This window comes from Octopus sinensis, linkage group LG7, assembly GCF_006345805.1.
Source record: "Octopus sinensis linkage group LG7, ASM634580v1, whole genome shotgun sequence".
In the NCBI taxonomy this organism is placed as follows: Eukaryota; Metazoa; Mollusca; class Cephalopoda; order Octopoda; family Octopodidae; genus Octopus; species Octopus sinensis.
This window is the reverse complement of record NC_043003.1, coordinates 76724366-76732892: the sequence shown is the minus strand read 5'-3', so window position 1 is coordinate 76732892 and position 8527 is coordinate 76724366. Positions and strand designations below refer to the sequence as shown.

At 34.1% G+C, this 8527-nt stretch overlaps 1 long non-coding RNA gene across 1 annotated transcript in view; it reads right to left on the bottom strand.

The window, feature by feature from the left end:
- LOC118764108 overlaps positions 1 to 5051 on the bottom strand; it is a 22271-nt gene extending 17220 nt beyond the window's left edge. The window contains exon 1 of the long non-coding RNA XR_004999899.1: positions 5038 to 5051. This is a non-coding gene — a long non-coding RNA (uncharacterized LOC118764108). The remainder of the gene's footprint in view (positions 1 to 5037) is intronic.
- Positions 5052 to 8527: the final 3476 nt, after the last annotated feature.

Sequence of the window (8527 nt, the reverse complement as noted above, 5' to 3'; positions counted from 1 at the left end):
GAAGAAGGGGAATATTCCAAGTGCTGTATGTCTTGTACTCTGTTTTTTCGTTGTTTGCCAAAAAGTTTGCTTACATGTTTTTTTTTAATGTTTTCGTTTCTCATTGTGTTCAACGTTTTTTTATGTCCTGTACCCATATATGCATGTATATATACATAGAAATGTAGGTATGTACCTGTACGTATGTATATATGCATATATTTATATTATATATATATATATATATATTCACATGGATATTGTATGACTTTGAATCTCTTTAACAATTCAAAATAATGACTTTTATTCCTCTTAATACTACCTTAGTTCATCTAATTGTATATATTTATCGTTCCTTTTCATAAAAATGCCTTTATTTTTTAATATCCAAAGTGTATTTTCGCTCTCGTCTTCTTACCTCCCCGCCCTATATATATATATGATCAATTGCAACGTGCAAGATTTTGTAAACCAGTTAAGAACACACAAAACCCATTAGTTTCACTTTAGCATTCAAATCTAATTTGTGTCAAAATATTTTCGTCGCCTTGAAACCGCGACAAAACTTCGTGCTGCATCTGAGAAAGCAACAGCTATTTCATGATATATATGTGCATATGTATGTATGCATGTATATATGTATGTATGTATGTATGTATATGTGCCTGTATGTGTGCATGTATGCATCCACGTATGCATATGTGTACATGCATATGCATGCATATACGGATATACGCATGTATTTATATATGTATGTACTATATATGTATATATGTATATAAATATTTATGCATGTAAGTGTGTAGAAATGTCTGTGTGTGTATATGTGTATAGTATTTTCTATCCTCAGCTTAGTATTTTCTATCCACAGTTAGAAATGTGGAAAGTTTCCCCTTTATGTCAACCACAAGAACGACAACAACACATCCAGCACTACATATTCCGAAGCCAACATTCCGGTTACACACAGTACGATAGAATCAGGAGTGGAGACAAGATTCGAACGCATTCAAAGTGATGAGGAAATCGGTACATGCCCACTATAACGCAATAAGTTCTGGAATAAGTTGGAGATAGACATCAACAAAAGATATAGAAATAGTAACTGATGTGATAGCAAGAAGTTTCACAGTGTACTGTTTGTTGACGCTACTCCTATGAAAGAGTTAAGTAGGGCATTTAAGGAAATCCTACGCAAAATTGGCCTTAAGATCAAAGTTGTATAAAAGACAGGTAGGACAATCAAATTTATATCAAGTCATACCCAATTGATAGAATCACGTGTCGAAATAATTGTGTAGTATGTTCTACAAACACATATGTGAACTGCAAAACGAACATCGTATACCAGATTAAGTGCCAGGAAGGGACTGGAGTTCTATATTGGTGAGACATCTGGACAACTACGTTAAGAAAACACCAAACTCCATCTTCTATCAGCATGATGTAGATTGCAACAATGGCTCCTTAGGGAGACTTAGGTTAGCCATCCTATCTACACTAGCCACTGTTGCTGAGATAAGTCAGCGAAGCTGTCTGTATACAGGAGTACAAACCCACCCTTAACCGTAAATCCGAATGGGTTAATATCCAGATTCCAGTCCGGAGTACCTATCTATAATCATCCCCTTTCTCTCATTTATATGTAGAAATCCATACATACATGTTGAGATGCATGATATTGAAATGTATATATATATATGTTGTTATATGTAGTCGTATGAGTCTATATAGATTAATATTTACGTACGTTAGTGTTATGACGTTTTCACAGCCTAATAACCCTATACTGTAATTCGATGAGTAATTTCATAAAAGTCAGGAAACTAACATCTATTTTGCTTTATTTGGGAAAAAACCTCTCCTCCAGCTTAAGAAATCGATCACCACTTTTGACCCAAATCATACAAAATTCTAGCTGTGTTCATAACGCCTGCTCAGGTTTTTACCAAATTTGGTGTGCTGACTCAATGCAATGCAATATCTGAAATTTCAGCTTTCTGGTTGAAGTAGTTTCCGAGTTATGGGTTTTTTAAAACTATAATCACTATGTGGCACTAGATACATACCTCAGTATTTCCGTTGCCTAAATCCTTGTAAACGCAAAATAACTGTAAAAGAAAAAGGGTGATGAATGTTAGCGATTTTTTTGACATAACAAAGTATTAATATGTTTGTTAGATAAAATAAATCAAAGGTGAATTTCTCCTTCTTTTTACAAACATCATAAAGATCTTGAAGGCACTTGGTTGCCCGTTCTACACTCTGATTTGTTCTGGGAGTTTCTAGTTTTGATAGCTCTCGACTCCAAAAGTTGTTTTACAGAGTTCAATGCCTTTTTATGAAATTGCAGGCTGCCACATAACTTCTGATTTATTCTACTAAGAGTAATTTAATGTGATGCACCAGCATGGCCGCAGTCTAATGACAGAAAGAAGTAAAAAACGAAAGATAAAAGCTAGGTGTCTAGTATATGATTTAATCCACTGGATGTAATTATCCACGAAGAGAGCAAGAACAAATCGTATGAAAAATTAAACCAGCCCATTTCTAGTTACTTGAAGTCAATCAGTCATCTGATATCTCTACATTGGAAGAGTGGGCACATAATTTCAAACTCGAGAATGTGTGCTGCGCGGAAATGGTACAGTGAAATGAAAATGTAACGATCTCCTTTTCGTCGTCGCTCTCCCCTTCTCTCCTAAATCTGTATCACATATTTTCTTTTTATTGCTAATACCATATTCCAACATCCATACCGTAACAAGACAATATGGATACATTATAAATCTAAGTAATTCTATGTATCAGCCTATAATATTTGACGGATACATAAGATGTCTTGTTTATCAGAGATTTTAAGAATAGTAGAACCCTAGATCGATAACAAATTAGTGATATCAGCAATTGTCTTGTTCATGAGGCCAAAGAGAAGACTACGAAGTAAAGATCCGCTCGGTGGACAACAGCACTTCAAAATTTGACATCAGGAGATACTACTGGTACATTTGCCAATGGCCTTAACCCTAAGTTGTCCAGTAATCTGTTAAATGAAAAAAGTGCTCCAGAAGTATAGTCCTAAGAGAGCAGTTGTGAAACAGCTTTCTATCTATTGGATTCAACAATGATGTGACATGAAAGCTGGAGAGAAGTCAATGACGACTTGATTAAAAAAACTTCTCAGAGTGAAGTACGAGCTCTTGGTTGCTAAAATTATGAATGGAGGTAATCAAGGTAATCACCTACTGTATGAAAGGAGAAAATGCTCAACTAAACTTTCTTAACAATTTGTGAATTAACATAACTCGAAAACGTTATATGACTTTTTGAACGCTGTGTATGGTTCTCGATTCTCAGGAATTGATAGTTCAACACTTATCAGCTTAGGGAGCATATCAGCATAGAGAAAGTTCGGCAGAAAAGCTCAACCAGTTATTAATTATTAATAAGGCTACAATCTCATTTTCTCAAGATTCCGAACTAGTCCGTCATTACACTGACTTACAAATGTGAAAAGCCATTAAGCAGATATTTTGCGGCTAAGCTCCTGGATCATATGCCATAACATCGGATATTTAAAATATTAGATAACCCATTCTGCAGCAAAAGATAATTCTAGTCTTGAAAGTATATAAACTCCCACTAATATTCAATGCTGCTATTATGACCCATATACACATATTCAAAAAGAAAAGGAGTGTCTTACGTTAACCACAGTAACTTTTCCTAGCTTTAGTATTATTGAAAAGACTTGCCAACGTTCAACTTGAGATTGGTCTACTCACGGGAAGCCAATATAGTTTCCAGGTGTGAATTAACAATATAGGCATTACATTTGCTACGGTAAAACTAGAGGAGAAATGCCAAAACTGAACTAATATCCGCAGCCCACAATTGGTAGTCATATCTCGGCATTCCATATTATAAATCACCAACACCTGTAAAATATTATGTTAAACTTGAGTGGCTAAGACAAATTCACATGTATCGTTACATGTTTTCAGAACGATATGTATGTTTCTATAGTCAATAATGATGAAAACCCATCAGATATTCCGATAAGCAGCTCATACTATTGCTATCATTTCATTACCGTCACAGCCATGAATCTACTAATTTCTCTATGCCTATCACTCTCACCACAACATGAACAATAGTAGGAGTGTCAATGAATAGTGAGAGAGGAGGTCGAAGTGTGACACACTGACACACAGAAATTAGTTTTCACATTTATTATATACTAGCTTAAAAGCCGCCCTATAGGGCATTTTTTAAGCTAGTATGCAATTTTTAAGCAACTAATCACGAATGGTAAGATCTTCAAACAGATCTCTGACTTGTTTTCGAGAATTTGTTGCAATTGCTTCCTCTAGAGTCATATTCCAATGAAGATCATATTCGTCGCTAAAAATCATGTAAAATAAATCACCGAAAACAATTGCAATAATGAAAACATTGGAATCCAGCATTTCAAGTTTGCAGTTCTGGAATCGGCCCGAAATGTTTTTAATGTACTCATGGAGTCAGCCTGATTCAAAAATAGTATATGTTGGGCTACGGTCTCTAGGAGTAAAGTTGAAAAAGTGTGACACACTGACATTCACATTTATATTAGATATGTTTAATCTTGGGGATCTGTATATCAATTAAAGAGTATTATATGTATGTGTGTGTTTTTGTGTGTCTATGTATATATATATATATATATATATATATATATATGCACATATGTAAATATATATTAATTCATAATAGAATATAAGGATAAAAATCACGTTAATGATTTTTTTATCAAGTAGTCAGGATGCTATAAAAATTTATAGGCAATTTATACATTAAATTGATAATAATATATACATAAGCATATAATTATATTAAGTGCGCAAAGGCGAAAATGACCTAACTCTAGCATATTTGAAGTGCCGATACCTTAAAAAAGAAGTACCAAAACTCCAGATAATAAACACATGGCTGAAAGCGGGCTAGTGAAAGAATATTATAAAGGCCTCGTGTTAATTGTGAATTGGTTCCAATTTCTGAATTAAAGCCAAAAATAACTTTTCTTCCTTCTTCAACATAATACACGGGGAAATATAAATACAAATAATTGTACATTTGAAATTGACTTATCTTGGATCTAAACGTGAAAATATTTGTATGTAGACGTTTGAACCTATTTTGTACAGTGTGTACAATTATTTGTATTTATATTCCCTGTGTACAGTGTTGACGAAGGAAGAAAGCTTATTTTGGCTTTAATCCAGAAATTGGAACCCATTTTCAATTAATGTGAGGTCTTTTTAATGTTCTTTCACTAGCCCACTCTGTGTATATTTATCTGGATTTTTTTTGTAGTATTTTGAAAGCATCGGCATTCCAAGTATGTTGGAGTTAGGTCGTTTTTCGCCTTTGCTATAGTAATATAATTATATACATATGTATATTATTGTTCATTTAATGCATAAATTGCCTATAAATTTTATAGCATCGTGACTACCTGATAAAAATCATTAATGTGATTTTTATCCTTATATTCTGTTATGAATTGATAGATAAAATCACAATAAAATAATTCAATTATTTTTACTCCTGACCGGAATAGCATTTCCTGCATGCCTATTCTCATAATATGTACGTTGGCTGTCGTGAGGGGATTTAAAATTGACTTATCTTGGCTCTACACGTGCAAATATTTGTAAGTAGGTGTGTGAACCTGCTTTGTACGGTATGTACAAGTATTTGTATTTATATTTTCCCGTGTATTGTGTTGACGAAAGGAGAAAGCTTATTTTGGTTGTAATCCAGAAATTGGAACCCATTCACAATTAACGTGAGGCCTTGTACTATTCTTTCACTAGCCCGCTTTCATTATGAGTTAGAGGTTATGCAACCGTCTAAGGGACAAATGTATCCGTAAGCACTTCTGGTGCATTACATAACTATGTAGAGGCATTGCTGTAAGGTTAACAGTAGTTGGTAATTTAAAGGGTAAAGTGTGGTATAATAAATTCAGATAAGATATGTAATGGAGGCAACATGTACGAGTTAGAAGTTGATCATTAGTATTGAATGATAACATTTACAGCTGTTTCTCTGTTTGTTATTTTTTAAGTAAACTTGCATTTACCTCGTTCCATGTAACAAATATCATCAGAATGATTTGAATTATTCCAGTGTAATATTGACAGGAGATCGAATGTTGACTGGAGAGAAAAAAGGAAAAAAGAAAAGGAAAAGGAAAAAAAGGAGAAAGGAAAATGTTCATTAGGTCTTTAAGGTTACATTTTTATTTCCTTATTGCCCACAAGGGCTAAACATAGAGGGGACAAAGACAGAAAAAAGGGTTAAGTCGATTACATCGACCCCAGTGCGTAAATGGTATTTAATTTTTCGACCCCAAAAGGAGGAAAGGCAAAGTCAACCTCGGCGGAATTTGAACTCATAATGTAACGGCAGACGGAATACCTATTTCTTTACTACCCACAAGGGGCTAAACACAGAGAGGACAATCAAGGACAGACAAACGGATTAAGTCGATCACATCGACCCCTGTGCATAACTGGTACTTATTTAATCGGCCCCGAAAGGATGAAAGGCAAATTCGACCTCGGCGGAATTTGAACTCAGAACGTAGCGGCTGACGAAATACCTATTTCTTTATTACCCACAAGGGGGTAAAGATAGAGGGCACAAACAAGGACAGACAAACGGATTAAGTCGATTACATCGACCTCAGTGCGTAAATGGTACTTAATTTATCGACCCCGAAAGGATGAAAGGCAAAGTCAACCTAGGCGGAGTTTGAACTCAGAGCGTAGCCGCAGACGAAATACCTATTTCTTTACTACCCACAAAGGGACAAACACAGAGAGGACAAACAAGGACAGACAAACAGATTAACTCCTAAAATGATATCACATATTTCAAGTAGATGAACCTTTTCCTTAATCGTTTTCTTTTTCCCTTTTTTCTCATGTCAACTTCGATCACCTGCCAAAGTTCAAATCAATCTTATGATATTTATTACAAGGAGCGAGGTAAACGCAAGCTTACCTCAAACATAATAAACAGAAGCAACTATAATTGTTATCTTAACCCTAATTAAACTATCATCATTCAGTACCAAGGATTAACTTCTAATTGTCCTTCTTTTATCTTATCTTTTATATATATATATATATATATATACATATATATAGATCCCACGTTTTCTTTTGGTATTTATGGGAACAACTGTCTTCGAAGACTCATATTGTCGTTCAATGATCGAAATAAGGAGTAGATAGACAACCGACAACTAATGAATGGTCGTTGTTTGTGCTACCTGTCCTGTTTTCCATTTTTCCTCTCGTTGTTTGCGTATTTAACTCATTTGTTTTTGCATTTCACGTTGTTTACTTTTGGTGTCGTCCTTTCACAAAATATGCTTATATACACACATATATATATGCGTGTATACACACACACACACACACACACATATATATATATGTATGTGTGAGGGCGTGCGCATGTATATATTCATACATATTCATATATGATGTATATATAAATACTTATGATTCATATTTGTATATATGTATATGATATATACATACATATGTGCTTGTGCGCGCATGTGTGCGTATGTGTGTGTTGAGACACACACATCGTTGACCATCAATAACAAAATAAGAAAGAAAAGTGCAACAACACCAACAATAACAAACATACCTCTTCCGTGGTCAACATTTAAGTGCAGCGGTAGAGGCCATAAATCTGTAGGCTGTCCCATGTCAACAGAGCAGACAAAACGCCAAACAGATAGACAGAACAAACAGAAAGTGCAGCCAATAGCGATTGATGAATCAATACGACCAAGTTCACATCAACGAAAAGTGTTTATGTGCCGTGTAAAATATACTTAATGTACAAGGAAAGAAAATAACATAAATACATTAGAGAGAGCAGTCTGTCGCCTGCTGGAAAATTCCTAACAGTTAATAGGATAAAAGTTTCTTTTATTGAACGGCAGATTTATTTCCCCAGCTAAGCTGATGTTGGCCATTTTATGAGAAATGCTTCCAGCCAATTTCTTTTATATGTTACGCGTATGTATGTATGTATGTATGTATGTATGTATGTATGTATGTATGTATGTATGTATGTATGTATGTATGTATGTATGTATGTAATGTGTATAAGTATGTTTGTATGAATCTGTCGTGTTGTGTGTGTGTGTATGTGTATGCTTGAATATGTAGCATATATAGAGTCTATGCGTCTCTGTATCTGTATATATCTCTATATGCATGCATATGAAAATATATACGAATATATTTACATACATATACACATTTGCATACGCACACACACATACACCATATATACACACACACACACATATATATATATACATACGCACACATCATTGACATATATTCATACACGTATGTCTATCGATGTATATGTCTATAAGATAGATAATATATATGTAAATACACAAATAATATATACAATAATATATGTATTTATATTTATATATATATATGCACACACATATACATAC